This window comes from Musca domestica, unplaced genomic scaffold (assembly GCF_030504385.1).
Source record: "Musca domestica strain aabys unplaced genomic scaffold, Musca_domestica.polishedcontigs.V.1.1 45, whole genome shotgun sequence".
Lineage (NCBI taxonomy): Eukaryota > Metazoa > Arthropoda > Insecta > Diptera > Muscidae > Musca > Musca domestica.
The window spans coordinates 4328814-4351982 of NW_026712335.1; the positions used below are offsets into that span (position 1 = coordinate 4328814).

General features: G+C 37.2%; 1 protein-coding gene and 1 long non-coding RNA gene across 2 annotated transcripts in view; one reads left to right on the forward strand and one right to left on the reverse strand.

The window, feature by feature from the left end:
- Positions 1-23169, reverse strand: part of LOC101892253 (protein alan shepard) — a 708170-nt gene that overhangs the window by 486098 nt on the left and 198903 nt on the right. The gene's annotated exons all lie outside the window — the stretch shown is intronic.
- Positions 9761-10405, forward strand: LOC131804505 (uncharacterized). Its single transcript, XR_009343154.1, has 2 exons — positions 9761-10005; positions 10065-10405. It is a non-coding gene; the product is annotated as an uncharacterized LOC131804505 (long non-coding RNA).

Sequence of the window (23169 nt, forward strand, 5' to 3'; positions counted from 1 at the left end):
AACAAGTTCCAATGTAACAAGACAATTTGACATCCGATAGTGGATACCCTCAGAAAAAAACACAATAACTTTTTTCAAAAAATATATGATTCAGATCTGCGATTTTTGGCAGAAAGTCCCTAACCTTAAAAATTCAAGATTTTAAGATATGCAGTTTTTATACCCTACATCACATAGAGGTAAGGGTATTATGTCTTTGTGCATTTGTTTGTAACGTGAAGAAGGAAGCGACATAGACCCATATTTATTGTTGAGGAACTTCATAGAATTACTTTCTGTCATTTATTATCCGATTGAGATGAAATTTTGCAAACAATATTTATTTGGCTCAAGGACGAATCCAATTTAAATTGGTGATAATCGGTTCAGATTTAAATACAGCTCTCATATAGCTTCAACCGATTTCGGCTTAATTGTGCACCAAATGGCCAATATAAGTCTAAGTGACCTGAATTCCGTACATCCCACTGAATTCAGTTTAGCAACAAGTTAATCAATTTTGGAGAAAATCGGTTCAGATATAGCTATAGCTCTCATATATACGTTTCATCCGATATAGGGTTTTAAGCTCCTCACATGCGTAATATGCACTCCAGAAAAATGATATTTGGTATCGGACATCAGATACTGCTCGAAAATACCTCTGTAAAATTTAATGGAGATCGGTTCAGATAAGGATATAGCTCCATACATATCTTTATCCGATATCAGGTTTATTGTGCACCAAATGACTCATATCAGCCCTAATTGAATGAATTGTTGGCATTTACGACTGAATTCATAATATAAACCACTAATTCAAATTTGGTGCAAATCGGTTTAGATATAGCTATAGCTCCTATATATATATATATATGTGTGTTTTATCCGATATACATTCCACAACATTGATCTTTGGTACCAGATATCAAATACAGCTCTGAAATAAGTGTATCAAATGCTGTCAAGATAAGCCAAGAAAATTGGTGGAAATCGGTTCAGATATAGCTATAGCTCCCATATACGTTTCATCCGATTTGGTGTTTAAGTTCCTCAAACTCGTAATATTCATTCGACAACAAATATATTTTTTATCAGATATCTTACAGAGCTCGAAAGTGCCTATGCTAAATATTATCAAGATCGGTTCAGATTTGAATATAGGTCACATATATATCTTCAACCGATTTCGCTAACGACACAAAATAGAATTAAATAAACCATTTTCTGTTTTAATTGAAATTAATGTATTTTTGAATTGTATTTTTTGGTATCATCCCATGGCTAAAGTAGACAATTCATTAATTTTAGTTCTACGTAGGCTAAAATGAGCTTTAAATTACTTTTCTACAAAAAAGTAGACATTACTTACAATTTGCTTTTGTGATATTCATAATGAAAATTCATATGGTGTTGAGACTTACCTAAAATGAGAAGAAAAGAAGGAAATATATAATAATTTTAATTAAAGTTTAGGAGGTAACGATTTCTTAGAGGGTAATAAAATAATTACATAAGGAATTTTAAAACATAGAGCAAGCACCACCTTAAAAGTGGATTATTATTTTGTTCATTAATTAATTAATTTTTATGAGAGAATTCAATCATACACGCTATGATTATAATTATAATTTAAAGTTCTTGTCTTCTTGTATTGCCCATTTGGTGCAAAATTAATTTGAAATCAGATAAAGATATATATGGGAGCTATATTCAAATCTGAACCGATCTCGATAAAATTTGGCAAAGATATTTCTGAGCTGTATTTGATATATTTCCTTGAATATCGTTGTTACGGAGTGTATATGAAGGCTGTGGGTAACAAATATAATAAATCGGATGAACAATATATATGGGAGCTATAGCTATATCTGAACCGATCTTCACCAAATTTGACATTCTAGCTTCTAGACTTAATTCGGTCGTAAGTGCCAAATTTCATCCCGTTTGAGAAAATATTAGACGTTTGGTGCACAATAAAAGATAAATCAAAAATCCGAACCGATCTCGATAAAATTTAGCAAAGGTATTTCTGAGCTGCATTTGATATATTTGCCAAAATATTGTTGTTACAGAGTGCATATTACGGCTGCGGAGGACAAAAATAACAAATCGGATGAACAATATATATGGGAGCTATAGCTATATCTGAACTCAAATTTCGTATACTTATTTTCAGCTCCAATCTGATCGTACTTGCAAAATTCCATACTATTCGGACTGATATCGCAAGTGCACAATAAAAGGCAAATCGGACGAAGATATATATGGGAGCTATATCTAAATTTTTACCGATTGTCTCCAATTTCAATAGGGTTCGTATTTGGGCCAAACAAATGATTTGTGCAAAATTTCATCTGGAAAGGGCAATAAATGCGAACTGTACTTTGTTTACAAAAATACATGGACAGACGGACGGACGGATGGACGGACGGACTTGCATAAATCGACTCAGAATGTAATTCTATGCAGATCATCAGAAGGAACTATGGGTCTATCTCGTTTCCTTTTGCGTGTTACAAACAAATGCACAAAGACATAATACCCTGACCACCTTGTGGTGTAGGGTATAATTATTTATGGCTGTTAGTAATAATTGTAGAATACATTTTGTAAAGAATAACAATTTTGGGACTGAATAAAACTTCGCAGAAAAAAGGCAAATGTAAAATTAATTATTATTAGCGATGTTTTGTAGACAGAAGACCTTCACAGGAAGTTCGTTCAAAGAGTAAAGGAAATTTCGTGTTTCAGAAACAGATATGTGTCATCTGATAAATTTAACTAAATCCTAAAAATCTCATTAAAATAAATTCAGCACCTTCTTCGGGAAGCCGAACTCCTTCTATAAGCCCTCGAAAAAATAGCTAGTGAGAGTATATACCATTTGATATGGCCAAAAGTGCCTCATCGAAATAAAGATTTTAGACCCTAGTTGGATCAAATCCGTTTCAGGACAATTGGAGTCGATCTAGCGATTTCCCTCCATCTGTCTGTCTTGCTGGCTGGTGCTCATGATAACTCTTAAAGAGAGTGTCAGATTTGGTCCAAACTTGGTACATTGTAATATTATTAGCATACCTAGATAGAGTTCGGAGATGGGCAATATTGCCCCACTCCTTCTGATACCTACCCCACAAAAAGTCGAAATTTAAAAAAAAATGTTTTACTCCACAGAAAGAAAAAGGATGATCTAATTTTGCTCGAACTTTGCAGATCCTTATATTTCCATCAATGCTACGACAGGTGCGAAAATTAACAATATTTGTTCACTCCATTAAGTACCTCACCCCAAACGGTCACAATTTTGAATAATTATAACTCTTATAAAATGTGATGTATAAGTCTGATTGTCTTCAAATTGCACACAACCCAATATTTTTTATTAATCCACGGTCTTTGGTGACGAAAGAATATATCGATCTACACCTTCAGCTACCTCCCCCATAAAAGGGTCAATATTTTCAATATCCATGCAGCTCATAAAACGCGAAATTGACATCCGATTCCATTCGGACTTGGCACATCTCAAGATTTCTATCAACACAAGATCGTTTTTTAAAAATGGTAGAGGGTCGGACCATTTATAGTGGTTCATTATATTAGGATTTGCAAAGATGGAGCCAAACTGGATTATTGCTTCTCTTTCTGTGCAAAATATATTTTTTGAAAATTTTGACCTTCTGTGGGGAGGTACCAGAAGGAGTGGACTGATTTTGCCCATCTCCGAACTCGATCTAAGTTTGACAAAAATATTACGATGTACTAAGTTTGGATCAAATCAAATACTCCCTTCGAGAGTTGTAGTGCGCATCAGCCAGCCAGACAGACGGACGGGCTCCAAATCTCCTGAAACGGATTTGGTCCAAAGAGGCGTAGGGTCTAAAACCATTATTTCGACTGGGCACGTTTTGGCAGTATCGAATGATATATACCCTCTCTAGCCATATGGCTGAGAGTATTTTTATTATACTATGTTCTCAGAGAAAGTGAAAGAACTATCCGATTGGACAAGATCGGTCCACCTCTTCTGAAATGTCGTCTAACATCCAAATGGTCAACATTAAAAAAACGTAACACTTCAATTTCAAAGTTTTAAGCCTTGATAAAAATATGGATTGGCATCTTTCAAAATTCTAATTCCACATCAACGATAAATAAGCTTGCATTGCAAAAATAGCTTCGCAACGCCAATTTTTTTTTTTTTTTTTTTTTGAATTTTCTGATGCGGACAAATTTGCTGCGTTCTCTTGGAAAAGAAAAAAAACTTCCTCGCCTTGGCGATTATGACACATGTGATTGATGTGGCTGCACACTCAAAAATATTGTCATTGGCAACGTGGCCGATTCTAATAATGGCCAACGCATGCAATGGCATTTCCATTGAACGGCTGGTAACGGCATTACGCCAAAAACATGTCACTCTTAATTATTCACACGTTCTTCCAATCAATGCATAAAAAGCGAATAACAGAAAAAAAAAGAATGAAATACTCTCGAATGCAAACCACAAAACACTCTACCGCCGTGATTGCCAATAGCCTTCAAGCGGAAAACCAAAGAAGCAAGCTAAAGGAGAAAAACACAAATCCAAGTGAAAACGATGAACGGTATAAAATGCAAAAATAAAAAGCAAAAAAAAAATGGAGATTTCAAAGAAAGAAAAATTGACATGACTGAATGCACACACACACAGAAATGAACAATGGAAATTGTGCACTTGAAGGGCAAAAACAAAAAAGAAAGAAAACGTAGCATTCTGTTTCGCAATTGACATACGGAAATTTTGTGGGAAAATGAGGCGATCAACAGCACAAAAAAGGGTGTTCAATGGAAGACAAGTATTTAGTTGCAAATAAAGTGAAGGATTTTTTTTTAGATTTTTTTTTAAATTTTTCAAAATGTTGTATATTTGGAAAATATTAATGGGATTTATTCATTTCAAAATACGGTTTGCAATATGAAGAGATTTTACAGGGTTAGATTATAAATTGAATTTGTTCCTTCATATTCAAGATCGGGGCAAAAAAATGCATGAGGAATAGTTTTTTTTTTGTTTTGCTATACAGGGTGAGATAAAAAAACTGCAAAAAAGTCAAACACCATAATTTTTACAATTTTTTTTTTATTTTTGTTTTATTTATTGAATGAAAGCTAAAAATATTGGAAATAGCATAATAGAAATAGCAAATTTTAGAACAAATTAATTGGTCACCTTTTGCACGAATTATGGCCTTCAAACGGCCAATGAAACCGTCACTCACTGCCCGAATGTTGTTCTGCGGTATTTTGACCTATTCCCCGGACGCGCTTACTTGATGTGATCCACACTTTGGTAATTTTTAGTGCCAACCTTGCTTTCCAATATACTCCAGACAGAAAAGTCAAACGGATTGGTATTCGGAGATTTTGGTGGCCATTGTGCGCTGGAAATGAAGCGAGGAATTTCATCTTGTAACCATTCTTGGGTGGCGCGTGCTAAGTTCGATGGTGCTGAGTCCTGTTGGAATGTCCAAGGTCTGCGGCCAAAATGTTTGCGTGCCCAAGGGTTTAATACACCCTCCGGAATATTTTCGCGATAATATTCGGCATTTATTCTGATGCCTCGGAAATGAAGAGAGGAACCTGATTTTGTAAACACCCTTAGGTGGCGCGGGCTGAGTGCGATGGTGCTGAGTCCTGTTGGAATGTCTAAGGTCTGCGGCCAAAATGTTTGCGTGCCCAAGGCTTTAATACATCCTCCAGAATATTTTCGCGATAATATTCGGCATTTATTCAGATGGCACGTTCGATAAATACGAACATAGAGCGACCATCGGCTGTTATGGCTGCCCACACCATCATCATGACCGGCGCTTGAGTTCTGGTGGCCAACCGTAGGTGCACATTTTCAGCTGACCTCTTTGTCAAGTAAACACGATAGCTTTGCTTGTTTACAAAGTGCTGGACAACGAATATTCTCATCGGTGACGGAGAAAACCAAATTCAGCGATTCACTATTTTCGACCAAGCAAAGCATCTCTTTAGCTCTTTTGAGTCTATTTTCTTTCTGATGCGGTGTAAGTTCTTGCACTTTTCGGAATTTTAATGGCTTTACACCGAGCTCATTTTTTATTATTTGTCGAATGGAATATTGCGATATGTTCAGCTCATGAGCCATTTTTGGGCCACTGTGATGCGGGTTTCGATCAAGTCGCTTCTTCACTTTTCGAACCATTTCTGCTGATGTTGCTGTTTTCTTTCGTCCACTTCCTTGACGTCGGGCTACGCTACCAGTATCACGGTAACAAGCGTTGGTACGAGACACAAAAGATTTATTCAAATTTAAATACTGGAGTGCTCTAACGATAGCCACTTGTGGTTTTCCAGCCAAATATGAAGAAATCACACTATCACGCTTGAATTCCATCACGCATAACTTTTTTTCTGGAAAATTCTCACCAAAATCAGAAGCTTGTTAACAATATAATGAGCTGTCACTGGAATAATTTTAATAGCTGTCGGAAGAGTGGCTTAGAAATGAAGTTGGTTGCAGGTTTTTCATCTCACCCCGTATATGCAGGCCTACGGTATGAAGCATAGCCTTATAATAATGCCTCCAGTTTAGAGCATTTTCAAAATTGTATTAAATATCCAACAACAAAAATTGCATCCATTTCTTTTCATTTGCATAATGACCAGGTGTAAGCCACCTTTATGCACTACTCTTCACCCTTTTTTCCTACTATTTAGTGAAACATTTTTTTTTTTAACATCCATTGCAATTCTTATCACTTCCCCTGGGAGTTACCCTTTTATTGCGAAGCAGTCATATTTTAACTGTCATGTTTCTGTTTCTGTTTTTTTTTCTGGTTTTGGTTGTAATTTCTGTTGCTTTTTTTTGTTAAGTGTCTGCGTGCCACAATACCCAATGGTTTCGTGTATCTGTTCGGTATCAGCACTTCAAATGCAAGGTTAAATTGCAATTTATATTTCCACTTTTATAAATATGACCCTTTTGAGCATTGAGGTATGAAACGAATAAAAAAATGTTTTCATTTTGACATTTTGTAGCGCTATTTTATTTCGTTTCTTCTGGAAATGCGTGAACTTTTGCACTGCATTCGCGTGCAGGTCGTAATATAAATTGGTCACATACTCATGGTGATGTATGCTTTTGATTTTTCGAAAATATGGAAGTGATTGATTCAATATGTCACTGAAAAGTATCTCAAAAAATTAGGAAAGAAGAATCTAAATGAAATTTTCAGGGATCAGCTGTCTTTTATGGCTTGTGGAGTGCAACCGATATAAAGTCTTATCTCTCACAGGAATTCTATGAAAAGAAGAAATATCCACACTTTTTTTTATATCGGAGACTTCCTACAGAAATTCTACATCAACAGATATGTTTCCCACCAGACAGCTTTTATGGATGGTATCCTTGACAATGGTCTTCTGTAGACAGATACCACCTGCTGGACTTATATGGATTATCAAGTAAAAAAGCAGTGGCCGCACCAAGCTTTTAATACCCTCTGTAAAATTTGTAAGAAACTTACAAAATAAAAAAATATACGTTGGAAAATGGCGCTATATTAAAAAATTCCGAATATTTGGGTTCTTTAAAAAAATCATCAAAATATCAAATATAGGGAGGATCCGTGGACTGTTGGCTATATGAAAAGGTTAACCCCTATAGCCAATATCAGGTGAAAAAAAACGGCACATATTAAAAACTCTTTTAAGGGAGTTAGAAGAAGGTGTGGACCAATATTGCCCATCTCCGAAATCGATCTTAGTCTGATAATAATATTACGATGTAGCAAGTTCGGACCAAATCGGATACTCCCTACGAGAGTTATCGTGCGCACAGACAGACAGACGGACGGACACACCTAGATCGAGTCCAAATATACTGAAACGGATTTGTTCCAAAGAGACCTAGGCTCTAAAACCATTACTTCGATTAGGCACGTTATATAACCCACTTACGAAGTTAACCCGCCAAATAACAAAATGCATATGATTGCAAAACTTTAGCCTTCAATCTCAATCCGTTGGAGCAATTACAAAAGACAAACAGACGGACATCCCAAGATTGAATTAAATCGAACTGATCAAAAATGACTTTGTCAGTAGTATTTCAAGGGGTTACAAACGTAATGACAAAGTTAAAATACCCTCCATAGCATGGTGGAGGGGTAAACAATAGAGAAGCGTTTTACATCTATACACAGATATGAGGGAAGTATTTCGATTTCAGAACACTTGAGGAAGGTCTTCTATCTATAGAAAGACTTATAAAAATCCTCATTTTTATAAAAGATGTGTGATAGCATTTCCACGAAAAGAGCTGGAAAAGGTGTTCTATCCCAAAAAGGTTTATTGAGAAGAGAATAAAAGCGGCCTTTCATTTATATAAGCCCAGAAGAAATTCTTCAATCAGAAGAGTACTTTTATAAAGTGTTATACAGGGTGAGATGCAAAAACTGCAACCAACTTCAGGCAGCTGTAAAAATTGTTCCAGTGACAGCTCATTATATTGTTTACAAGCCTACAACAGCATTTTGATGAGAATTTTCCAGAAAAAAAGCTATTCGTGATAGGATTTGAGCGTGATAGTGTGATCTCTTTATATTTGGCTGGAAAACCATAAGTGGCTATCGTTAGAGCACTCCAGCACTTAAATGTGAATAAATCTTTTTTGTCTCGTACCATCGCTCGTTACGGTGATACTGGTAGCGTAGCCCGACGTCAAGGAATTGGACGGTAGAAAACAGCAACATCAGCAGAAATGGTTCGAAAAGTAAATAAGCGACTTGATCGTAACCAGCGTCGCAGTGGCCGAAAAATGGCTCGTGAGCTGAACATATCGCAATATTTCATTCGGCCAATATTGAAAAATGAGCTCGTGGTAAAGCCATTGAAATTCAAAAAAAAGGGCAAGAAGTTACAGCGCAACCGAAAGAAAATAGACTAAAAAATGAGCTGAAGAGCTGCTTCGCTTTGACGAAAGTGGTGAACTGACGAATTTGGTTTTCTCCGATGAGAAAACATTCGTTGTTCAGCAGTTTGTAAACAAACAAAATGATCGTGTGTACTTGCCAAGAGGTCAGCTGAAAATGTGCACCTTCGGTTGGCCACCAGAACTCAAGCGCCCGCCATGGTGATGGGGTGGCCGCCATAACTGCCGATGGTCGCTCTCTGCTCGTATTAATCGACCGTGGCATCAGAATAAATGCCAAATATTATAGCGAAAATATTCTGGAGGGTGTATTAAAGCCTTGGGCACGCAAATATTTTGACCGCAGACTTTGGACATTCCAACAGGACTTAGCATGCGCCACACAAGAATTGTTACAAAATGAGGTTCCTCGCTTCATTTCCAGGCACAATGGCCACCAAAATCTCCGGATACCAATCCCTCGCACTTTTGTGTCTGGAGTATTTTGGAAAGCAAGATTGGCACTCAAAAAACCAAAGTGTCGATCACCTCAAGCAAGCGCTTCGACGGGAATGGACCAAAATACCACAGAGCAGCATACGGGCAGCGTGTGACTGTTTCATTGTCCGTTGGAAGGCCATACTTCGTACCAAAGGTGACCAATTCGAATAAATCTAAGCTTATTATAAAAATTGATTTCATTTAAATTTTGATTTCATTTTGAAAATAAAATTTAAAAAAAAATGTACAAATTATGGGGGTCGACTTTGTTGCAGTTTTGTATCTCTCTCTTTCTCAAAGAAAAAGACCTGTTGAAGCACTTATACCAAGATACGTCTAGGGGAAGGTACCCAACATACCAAAAATACAATACAGCTTGAGAATAATATTATGAAAATAGTTTGTCATAATAATTTTTCAACAATGCTAGAGAAACACTTTTTTTGCACAAACTTTTCTCAAATCTGTCCTTTGTTGACAAATTTGTTTTGATTTTTTTTTTTCTTTTTTTTTTTGAGAAAATTTTCGACAAAAAATATTTTCTTTGGTTAAAATCAAAATCACGCGAATTTAGGACCATTTCCGGACGAAACTCTAAGGTAATGATGAATAATAATTTTGGGAATCTGTAGTATATATTATTTCAATCTCATTTCAGAATAGAGGCGTCAAAAAAGTTGCAAGAATTCAAGAGAACTGAAGAATTAGTTGAGGAGATGCAGAACTCAAATAAGGGGAAAGAAAGCATCTAGGTACCAAGGCAAAAGGAGGCAGTGAGAGTTGGGATGGTCATCAATGAATGAAATGTGTAAAATAATTAAAAAAATGAAAAAATAACTATTTTATACCATTGAAAAAATAAGCTTGATATAATATTACTTTCGTAAGCTTATTCTGCAATTACAAGAATAAGCTTATGAATAAGGGTTCCGTTTCGATTATTCTATAATTGTTAAACAAGCATTTCTCAATACATTCTCAAGATTTTCTCAAGCTTAAGGCTTATGTTTGAAAGTTTATTAAAATATTATTCTCAAGTCAATTTGGTATGTTGGGTATCATCTACAGGGTTACCCATATGCGACGGAAGCACTCATATCAAGATAAGTCTAGGGGAAGGTATCATCTACAGGGTTACCCATATGCGACGGACCTTTGGGCCCTTTGGGCCCATTCCAATCGACGAGGCTTGTCCGCAGGCAACATTCTTTGCGTCAATTGAATTTTGTACGGGAACAAATGCAAATCAATGCGAATAATCCGTTGTAAAGTGGACCGAGCCATGCCCAACTGCTGAGAACGGCGGTTTTGGGATGTTCTTGGGGACCTCTCAACACTGGCTCGTACGGCAGCGATATTCTCGGCCGATCGCCTTGGTCGACTTTTATATGGCCTATTCGGATTAGAAAGAGCCTTACCAGTCGAAAATTGTTCGTATAAATGCTTAATGGTGTTCTTAGAAGGCGCACTTCTCACATTTTTTTATGTTTTAAAAGCACGTTGAGTTTTCACAATTGACTTCTTGTAAATTTCAACTATTTGCTTAGACTGACGCTTCAAACGCGGTATGTCATTAAGCGATGTGACATCTCTGCCAAAAGTTATGGCGTTGCCAGGTTGGTCCGTCGAATATGGGCAAACCTGAATATGAGATCCTTAGAAGTTCGTCTATCTATGTGCTATCAATAGAAAATCGAAGGAGGGTCGAAAACCCTTCAATCTTAGAAAACTTATGGAAGATCTTCTATATAAGGGGAAATTTCTAACTATTATCTTTTTGACAACACGGGTTACAAAAGCATACATACGTTTCGTGTTTTGTTTGAATGTCAAACTTCTTCGGCTTAGTCCAAAATTTAAACCTGAATTGTCTTATAAAAGAACAACGTCTCCAAATTCTTCAATTATTGATTATTAATTTTCTTGGTCCAGGTAGGTTCTTCAATTATTATTTTCAACATTTGCGCTCTGTTAAGAAAATTCAGCAAAAATTTGTTAAGCACGCGATACGTGTGATTAAGCATTACTAGTAATGGCAACAAAATACTACAGCTTCATAACCTCTGCATCATCAGTAAGCCCAAAATGATGAATTATTTCTCCAAACTCTACTGGGGAAATAATTTATTTTCATCACATCAAGTAACGAGTAATTCGGAATTCGAATCTCTATGCCACCAAACAAGTGTCTCCCTTCCTGTATGTGAAATATTCTCTTTCTACAGAAGAGCTCTCGCAGATTTTTAATAACACAAATATTGAAACATCTAATTTAATTTCACTTTCAATGCATAGTCAATTTTGTTAAGCCTCAACCCATTGTGCACGCTGCAAGAACTTTGTACAAATTACTGTAATAACTGCGAAGAGAAAAAGTTCATTTTCTTATTGTCGTTTATGGACAATTTTTCATTTGTATCTGCATAATCATTGCCATTATATTTTTCTGCAACAGTTGCATTCAACGAAGAAAAGTGCAGGGTCGATAAATTCACACACACACACACTCTCACTCACACCGAAACAATGGAAATTTGAAAGAGAGCAAAACGTGCAACAAAAAAATTGTCTACGAAAAAGAAAATCTTCAGCAAACCCCGATACAAATTATTGGAGACACGTTCTCAGATAATTCTCGGGGTTTATATTTGTACGAACGTGTAAATGTGTGTGTGTGTGAGTGAGTGTGTGCTGTCAGCATTTACGTTCTGTGGATGGATAGATGCCTCCTTACATATTGTACAGGTGGAAGTGTTGGCTGATGTTGGCTGGTGCTGCTGCCGGTGCCACATATGACCTTTGGGTGTGACAAACAAAGTGCTTACAAAGAAATCCCCCACAAACAGGAATAATGTGTAGCGACAACAACACAATGTTTTTTGCTCATTTGATGTTGTTGTTGTTGCTGTTTTTCATGTTTCAACAATAACAATAAAAGCCATAACAGCAACAATATGAAAGAAAAGAAAAATGCAAACCCACCTTCTCCTCAACCTCATTCGGCTAGGTGTTGTTTGTCATAAAAACATGTGGCAACATTGTCGCTACGTGTTGCCATTTAAGTGATGGTGCTTGTTTCGTTCTCTCTGCCTGTCTTGTTTTTCCAACCAATAATTGTAATTTGTTGTGACTGTCAAGACCAAAGGCTAGTTGTGGTTTTCACTCAGACTAGAGGGAGAACTAAAAAAATATGTGTGACTTTATACAGGGTTGCCCATATTCGACGGACCTTTGGGCCCATTCCAACATTCTTTGCGTCATTTGAATTTTGTACGGGACCAAATGCAAATCAATGCGAATAATCCGTTGTAAAGTGGACCGAGCCATGCCCAACTGCTGAGAACGGCGTTTTTGGGATGTTCTTGGGGACCTCTCAACACTGGCTCGTACGGCAGCGATATTCTCGGCCGATCGCCTTGGTCGACTTTTATATGGCCTCTTCGGATTAGAAAGAGCCTTACCAGTCGAAAATTGTTCGTATAAACGCTTAATGGTGTTCTTAGAAGGCGCACTTCTCACATTTTTTAATGTTTTAAAAGCACGTTGAGTTTTCACAATTGACCTCTTCTGTTGAATGTAAATTTCAACTATTTCAGAGCGCTCGCGTGGCGTGTATTGGTTCATGGTAAAAATCTGCTCGGATGGCGCTTCAAACGCGGTATGTCATTAAGCGATGTGACATCTCTGTCAAAAGTTGTGGCGTTGTCAGATGGGTCCGTCGAATATGGGCAACCCTGTAGAGAAATGGAAAGACGGATTCTATTACACTGGTATTATACTTTTTAAGCAAATCTTGAAATGCACACAAAATGGCAAAACTCTGTAAAACTGCAGAAGCTAGGGCTTTGAAACTTATCTAATGTGAATATTGATGTGGCATAACTTATACATTTCAACGATATGAAATTACAATTTATTTCTGAAGCTCACGAATGACACTGGATTTTCGACAAAAATGGACCCACTTAGAAAAAAAATTTGGTAGGAGTATGTGCCACTTTCCACATTACTAGTCTTGGCAACCACCATCAGCATTCCCAGAAACTAGAAAATTTTTTTATACCCTCCACCATACATAATATGGAGGAGATATTAAGTTCGTCATTCCGTTTGTAACTTATCGATAGAATAGTTTAAGACCCAACAAAGTATACAGTGTGAGATAAAAAACTGCACCAAAGCCAGGCGCCATAATTTTTACATTTTGTTTCAAATTTTTTGAAGGAAAGCAAAAACTGTCGGAAATAGCATCAAATTTAACCATAATTTCAGATTTGTTCGAATTGGTCACCCTTAGCACCAATTACGGCCTTAAAACGGCCAATGAAACCGTCACACGCTGCCCAAATGTTGCTCTGCGGTAGTTTGGCTCATTCCCATCGAAGCGCTTGCTTGAGGTGATCGACACTTTGGTATTTTTTAGTGACAACCTTGCTTTCCAAAATACTCCAGACACAATAGTCCAACGTATTGGTATCCGGATATTTTGATGGACATTGTGCGCTAGAAATGAAGCGAAGAATCTCATTTTCTGATCATTCTTGGGTGGCGCGTGATTAGTGCTGAGTCCTGTTGGAATGTCCAAGGTCTGCGGCCTGTTTGCGTGTCTAAGGCTTTAATACACCCTCCAGAAAATTTACGCGATAATATTCGGCATTTATTCTAGTGCCACATTCGATTAATACGAGCTAAAGCGACCATCGGCTGTTATGGCGGCCCACACCATCACCATGGCTGGCGCTAGAGTTCTGGTGGCCAACCGAATGTGCACATTTTCAGTTGACCTCTTTGGCAAGTTAACATGATCATTTTGTTTGTTTACAAAACTGCCGGACAGCGAATGTTTTCTTATCAGAGAAAACCAAATTCGGCAGTTCACCACTTTCGGCCAAGCGAAACAACTCTTTAGATCTTTTGAGTCTATTTTCTGTCTGTTACGCTGTAAGTTATTGCACTTTTTAGAATTTCAATGGCTTTACCCTGAGCTCATTTTTCAATATTTGCCGAATAAAATATTGCGATATTTTCAGCTCACGAGCCATTTTTCGGTCACTGCGACGCGAGTTTCGATCAAGTCGCTTGTTTACTTTTCGTACCATTTCTGCTGATGTTGCTGTTTTCTTCCGTCCACTTCCTTGACGTCGGGCTACGCTACCAGTATCACAGTAACGAGCGATGGTACGAGACACAAAAGATTTATTCACATTTAAATGCTGGAGTGCTCTAACGATAGCGACTTGTGGTTTTCCAGCCAAATATAAAGAAATCACAAATCATCACGCTTGAATTCCATCACGAATAATTTTTTTCTGGAAACTTCTCACCAAAATGCTTTTGTACGCTCGTAAGCAATATAATGAGCTGACACTAGAATAATTTTAACAGCTGTCGGACGAGTGGCTTAGAAATGACAGCAGTCTGAAATTGGTTGCAGTTTCCTCATCTCACCCTGTATTTTGAAGACAATCAGTACATCGCGTTCTATATGAGTTATAATTATTCAAAATTTTGACCTTTTGTATGGCGAGTACTGGATGGAGTCAAAATGTTGGGTTTGCAAAGTTGCAGCAAAATCGGATTATCCTTTCCCTTTCTGTGCAGTCAATTATTGTCTTTGAAAATGTTGACATTTTGTGTGGGATGTACCAGAAGGCGTGAACCGATATTGCCCTTCTCCGAATTCGATCAAAGAATAATAATAATATTACGCTGTATCAAGTTTGGATCAAATCGGATATTCTCTTCGAGGGTTATCGTGCGCAGCAGCCACCCAGCGAAACACACAGACAGCGGACGGACGGACATCGCTAGATCGATTCCAAATGTCCTGAAACGGATTTTGTCCAAAGAGACCTAGGGTCTGAAACCGTTATTTCGATGAGGAACGTTTTGGCCATATCAAATGATATATCTTATAGAAGCCCTTCAACCTCCAAATAGGATATTTTCCAGACCATTCAGCAAAAAAGAAGAATGCAAAAAATGAGTTTAAGGTCGGCCCGACGACTCTTTTGAAACCATAATTATACTCTCAGGCATATGGCTAGAGAGGATATGCCTGAGGGTATAATTAAGGTTTCGAAAGAGTGGTCTGGCCGAACTTAAACTCATTTTTTGGCATTCTTCCTTTTTGCTGAATGGTCTGGAAAAGATCCTACTTGGAGGTTGAAGGGCCTCTACGTGGCCCATTTACGAACTTAACCTGCCTACTGGAAAAATAAACATTTGTACAAAATTTAATACTTCTATCTCAATTCGTTCGAAAGATTGTGTGATTACAACAGACAGACAGACGGACATGGCTAAATCGACTTAGAATTTTACGCTGATCAAGAATATATATACTTTGTTGGAATATATATACTTTGAGTATTTCTAGGAGCTACAAACGGAATGGCAAAGTTAATATACCCTCCATAGTATGGTGGAGGGTATAAAAAAATCTGAAATATTTTAATCCATTTAAAAGAAATCCCATATTCAAACATAAATAAATTAAATGAATTTTAAAATGAAATGCTCTGATGTTTGAACAAAAAACAACAAATGTGCCTGAACAGTTCTCGTAGGCAACAAATCGAAGCAACATTAATCGAATTCCTATCTTCCCTTTTCATTACAATGATAAAAAGGCCAACAAAATTGCGATTTATTTTGATGCCATGAAACCCAAATCAATTTCAATCAAACATGAATTTGTTGCGCGGGTAAAAGGGGCAAGGAGCGGAGAGAGGGGGGGGGGGACTGATGTTACTATTTCATTTCCAAGTCATTGATTCGAAAACAATGAAAACCAAACCAAAGAAGGAAAAAAACACAACCATAAAAGACAGGCAGGCCGGCAGTTAGTTACAGCGTAACATAGATACAAACGAAAGCAATAGGCCCTGCTATTCACAACAAGTTCAAAGTTCGACCATAATGGAGAAACAGTAAAGGCCGCAAAAAATTGAGGGAGGGCGAAGAACACAGCAACATTTCCTAGCGGCTTTCACAAAACGAGCAGCGAATTGGCCAGACTGACTCTGGCCAATCTGCAACTGAAATTACGACCACCGCCGCACCACCGCAACAAATCATGCTGTAATCGAACAGTAACCTTTAACCCCGAAATTTAACAATTACACGACTAACAAATGCTGCTATGGCCTTACCATTCGAAGCCTGACTCTAAAGAGTCGTTTATGTGAGCCATAGCGCGGTTACTTTGTTTATTTCAGTCTTTGTTGGTGTGATGGTGTGTGTGTAGGAGAAGCAGAATATAATAAAAAAAATCGCGGTAAGTTTCATCCACAGCAGCGGCAGTTCATTCCAATTGCAAAATTGTAGACTATGATGATGTTAACCACAGACGGACAGACAGACAGACAGCCAGTCGTTGTGCCAGGTGAATGAAATCTAGAAATCGCACAGTTGAACCTACAAGACACGTTATGCTCGCCAAACACAGAGGACATTGCAAGTGTAGCTTCGCTCAGATCTACATATATTATGTTTAACAGGTAGGTATAAGTATATATATTACCTACCCCTCCGAGCAATTTCCTGAGAAATATATTATGGTGTTATAGGAAAAAAACAGCCGACAAATCCGGTTTAAGGTTTCGCTTCCGACATCCCTTTGAGGTATGGCCTAAAGGCCAGACAGTCAGCCGCTTTAAATTATGCAGATTTTGCTGATGATAGCATGCAGCGTTTTACGTCCGAAAATATAAACGGGTAGTTATATTAAAGAAGAGGAACAAAAAACTACGAACAAATAAAACCTCAACGAAATGTAAAACCATGGTTGATGGTGGCAAGCATAAAATTTAGACTCAATCTCAACGGGAGAATGGCCTAAAAACTAAAGCCAAACAAAAGCCAGAAGAAAAAACACAGACCACAAAACCCAAAATGAGTAGAAAACTAAATATAGCCCACAAAAAAAAAAAAAAAAAAACCGAAATGGAGAAAATTTTAATGGAAAACTTATACCTACTCTACTCCCTCGCCCAACAATGCAGAAGGAAAAAAGTTGCAGCGTCGGTAGCCATAATAGCGTCTAACAACAACACACAAATCACTCAATATCATTTGCTCAATCAGTCCGTCAGTCAGCCAGACACGTTAGTTAAAGGGACTCCTACCTATCGGCCATGTAAGGAGGCCAACAAATAACCAAAATTGCCAGACAAGTCAAACTGGTAACAAGTTGGCAACAACGTCAAAGGGTGAGGATGTTTTTGGGGTGATATATCAGAAGGAGGATTTTTGAGCTTCTTAGTTGAATTACAATTACGCAAAACCTAAGTTAGGCAGTATTATATGATACCCTACAACACTATATATATTACACCCCATACAGTAAAATTCTAATTTAGCGAAGACACAACCACATAATTATCACAGAAGATAACAGACCTCTGATAAGTTAAACAAAGCTACATAAAAATGGTTGATTTTCACTTATTATACCCTCCCGGAGACGTTTAAAACGTGTCTCATCGAATAACGGTTTTTGACCCCAGGTCTCTTTGGACCAAATCCGTTTCCGGACATTTGGAGTTGATCTAGCGATGTCCTTCTGTCTGTCTGTCTGGGCACGATAACTCGCGAAGGGAGTATCCGATTTGATCCAAACTTGGGAATTCGCAATATTTTTGTCAAACTTAGATCGAGTTCGGAGATGGGCAATATTGGTCCTTTCCTTCTGGTACCTCCCCGACAAAAGGTCGAAATTTCAGAAAAAAAATTTCAAAAAAAAAATATTTTTTCTGCACAGAAGGTGAATCTATGATCCGATTTTGCTCCATATTTGCAAATCCTAATATTTGCGCCAGTGCTACGTCAGGTGCTAAAATAGTTCCATTCCATCAAGTACCTGCCCCACAAACGGTCAAAAAATTTGAATAATTACAACTCTTATAAAATGTGATATCAATTACACACATTCCAATATTTTTATCGCCCCAAGGTCTGGTGTTTAGGTGGAATATATCGGTCCGCTCCTTCTGGTACCTTCACCACATAAAGGTGAAATTTTCATAAAATATTTTCTGCAATATATATATTTTGCTCCAACTTTGCAAATCCCAATATTTGCACCAGTGCTAGGTCAGGTAAGAAAATGGAAAATGTCGGTCCACTCCATGAAGTACCTCCCCAACAAAGGGTCAAAATGTTAACTAATTACAACTCTTATAAAATGTGATGTAAGAGTCCGATTGTCTTCGAATTTCACACATCCCAATATTTTTATAACCCAAGATCTGGTGCTAAGATAGAATATATCGGTCCATTCCTTCTGGTAGCTCCTCCACAAAAAGTCGAAAAAAAACAAACAAAAAATATTTTATGCCCAGAAAGAGAAGCAATAATCCGGTTTTGCTCCAACTTTGCAAATACTAATATTTGTCTCAGTTCTAGGTTAGCTGCAAAAATGGATACTATCGGTCCACTCTATCAAGTGTCTCCACACAGAGGTTAAAACATTTGAATAATTATAACCCTCATAAAATGTTATGTAAGAATCCGATTGTTTTGAAATGTCATAAATCCCAATATTTTTATAAACCCAAGATCTGGTGTTAAGATGGCATATATCGGTCCACTCCTTCTGGTACCTTCCCCACAAAAGGTCGAAATTTTGAATACCAATTAAGCTCATAAAGCGCGAAATTACCATCTGATTCCATTTAGACTTGGCACGTTTGAATATTTCCATCAACACAAGATGTGTTACAATGATGGTAGAGATCGGACTACTCCTTCTGGTACCTCTGCACAAAGTGTGAAAGCTCTGAATAGACAAAATGCTCTTAAAATACGAAAAAACATCCAGTTCTCTTCTCAAATAAGACATAAAAGATATTTTTATTAGCCCAAGGTAGGGTGCGAAGATGGTATACATCGGTCTACTCGTTCTTGTACCTCCCCCATAAAGAGTCAAAATTTCTGATGTCAATGAAGATCATAAAACACGAAATGAACATCCGATTCCATTCAGACTTGGTACATCGCAATATTACCATCAACACAAGATCTATTATAGAGATGGTTGAGATCAAACGATTTCTTATGGTACCTCCCCCACATTGGGTTCAATATTTTGAAAATTTGACACATACAAACATTTTTATACCCTACACCACAAGGTGGTCAGGGTATTATGTCTTTGTGCATTTGTTTGTAACAGGCAAAAGGAAACGAGATAGACCCATAGTTCCTTTTGATGTTCTGCATAGAATCACATTCTGAGTCGTTTTATGCATGTCCGTCCGTCTGTCCATGTATTTTTGTAAACAAAGTACAGTTCGCATTTATTACCCGATCCAGATGAAATTTTGCACAAATCATTTGTTTGGCAAAAGGACGAACCCTATTGAAATTGGAGATAATCGGTAAAAATTTAGATATAGCTCTCATATATATCCTCGTCCGATTTGCCTTTTATTATGCACCAAACGTGTAATATCAGCCCGAATAGTTTGGAATTTTAACCAAATTAGGCCTGAAAATAATTATGCCAAATTTGATCGAAATCGGTTTAACTATAGCTACAGCTCCAATATATATTGTTCATCCGATTTGTTATTTTTGTCCTCCGCAGCCGTAATATGCACTCTGTAACAACAATATTTGGAGAAATTTATCAGATACAGCTCAGAAATACACTTGCTAAATTTTATTGAGATTGGTTCCAATTTGGATATATCTCCCATATATAACTTCGTCCGATTTACAATTTTATTGTGCACCAAACTTCTAATATTTGCCCAAATGGGATGAAATTTGGCGCTTACGGCCGAATTGAGTCTAGAAGCTAGTGTGTCAAATTTGGTGAGGATCGGTGCAGTTATAGCTATAGCTCCCATATATACTATTCATCCGATTTGTTATATTTGTTACCCACAGCTGTAATATGCACTTCGTAACAACGATATTCAGGGAAATATACCACATACAGCTCAGAAATATATTTGCCAAATTTTATCAAGATCGGTTCCGATTTGGATATAGCTCCCCTATATATTTTTATCCGATTTTAAATTAATTGTGCACCAAATGGCAATACAATTCCGAATTTAAAATATACAAATGTTTCGGCATATTTAGTCCTTTGAACTTTAATTTATAATTATAATCATAGCGTTTATGATTGAATTCTCCCATAAAAACTGTTAACTGTTATGTGGAGGTCTACTAAATTAGCAAAATGGTGTAGGGTATTATAAAGTCGGCCTCGCCCGACTTTAAGACTTTCTTTACTGGTTAATACTTATTTCGTTACAACTTGGCTGAGGGTATTCTTCTGTCGGCTAAATCGAGAGATACTTTAATTCTTCGGTCGGCTATATTTGGTACCTCACGCTCATTTTAACATTTTCTAAAAATTATCACACATTTCATATAAAGTGAAGGAAGTTACTAATAAAGTTCAAACCTGGCACATCGGAATATTTATATTTATTTAGGATCGATACGAAATGGACAATATTGGCCCATTCCTTCGGAACCTACTACATAGAGGGTCAACATTTTGGATAATCATAACACAAGTCAAAATATATTTAAATAATCGAACATTGGCTGAGGTTATACATCTGTCGGCAAAACAGACTGATACCTTATTGTTCTGCGGATTTTATTTCCATTTCCATCATTCCTATTTTTCCAAACACCTGGAGTATACACTACAGTTGGTAATGTAGCATAAAACACTTAAAGCCTTAATTTGAACACTATTGAAATTAAACGAAGAGAGAGAAACCAAAACAGAAACAAACAAACAAACAGAAAAAAACGCAGCACTTTACGAAATAAACCCGAAGACCAACACCAAAGAAAAACGTAGGAAAATCAAATGCAATGATTCGCATCGAAATACCGAAGAGACAGAAACAAGAAATTCCATTCGTTGTGGCATGCAACATCAGCACACCTTGTGGTATTTGTATTTACAACCAAAGTCCTTACCATAATGACCCCGCCTTCTTCGCCCTTTGCCCAAATCACAGTCGCCGCCGCCGTTGCTGCAATGCAACCGGTAGCCAAAGCCGGCTCGATGAGGAAATCATTGATTGTCTGGACTGTTCAAAGAGTGTGTTAAGCAAAGCAACCAACCAACCAACGAAGCTAGAGGAGTTGTTGGACAACTTGTTGGCACTGGACTGACGGCCTGGCATGCCATGGAAGTAATCAAAAGTGGAAGACTTTCTGTGTGCGTTTTTTCTTGACTTTTCAATTGGAAATTCAGTTTTTTTCCTCTCTCTCCCACCGTCTCTCTTTCTCTCTTTTTTTACTATTTTCTCCTAAGTGGTAATGAATGGATAACATGTACTTGGCGAGTTCTTATCAACAGGAAATCGATTACTTGAAACTCTAGATGCCCCAGTAAGTGTCTTCCATGTGAGCGAATATAACTCGGAAGTAAACGCAGCCAAGTACTTTTTTAATAATACAGTTGGAGAATTTGCTCACTGAAATGGAAAATTTCAGTGTTTGTTATGTGATTTCAATGAACATGAACATGCTAAATATGCAGAGGAATTAGTGAGGTAATGGCATGTTACGAAACTGCTGCAGAGGAAATTTCTCTAATAAAGGGAATGTAAAACACATATTTTATGTTGTAGCCTTCTCAAATTTGCATACAAGTGATGAGAGGTATTTATTAATGTGGAATCTTTTTCTGTTGTTTTTTGAGTAAAATCAATGAAAGTAGATAAAACAAGTAAAAAAAAATTTAATTTCGGCCGGGCCGAACTTTTAATACCCTCCACCTCAGGGTAAAGGAAATCCGTGCAAAAAATGTTGCAAAAATCATCAAAATACCAAAAATCGGGAGGTACTGTAATATGGGAGCTATGCCAAAACGGGAACCTATACATACAATGTTTCGCCACCGCAGCCAGAACCCATTATGACCAACAAATACCAATCTTCAGACAAATCTGTGAAAAAATGTGCAAAAATCATCAAAATACCAAATTGTGGGAGGTACAGTTATATGGGGACTATACCAAAACGTGGACCGATATATCTCATTTTCAATACCAACCATACTAGACACATTGTTCTGCTAAATTTTGACGTTCTACGTCAAATAATGTGGGCTGCATCGTGATTTCAACAGACAGACAGGCAGACGAACAGACAGACAGACGGACAGACAGACAGACGGACATCGTTAAAGCGACTTAGAATTTTATGGTGATTATGAACATATATACTTTATGCGGTCTACGACGAATATTTCCAAGGTGGAGGGTATAAAAACCCAGAAGTTTACCTTCGAAGCTTACATCGATAAATAAATGCCAAGTTTCCCCTCTTCGACACTTTTGGAAATTTTTGGATTAATATTCATCGTAAGAATAAAATTCCAATATTGCAGTTAAAAATATGGGGAATACTTTTTTCGGCAATTTTAACCCTAGAGCGAGTCAATAAAGGGGTCTCTTAGGTACTTTCTTAAAATGTGGTTAAAAACTCCCTTCAAAGGGGATCGAAGCAAGTCAAAATGTTCTACCAAATTATTTGCCATAAAATTTGACTATAGGTTCTAGAAGACGTCAAGGGTTTAAATCTTTAAAACCCTCCTTGAAACGGGCAATTTAAAATATTCTACAAAATTATCTATCATAAAATTATACTATTAGTCCTAGGAGACGTCGTGAGCCCATGTCTTACTTAAACGCCTCTAAATCACATGTATTCAAATCATAGTTTAGAGTTAAAGGCATACTTTGTGTGAGTTTGGGCAAAATTCTTCAACAAAG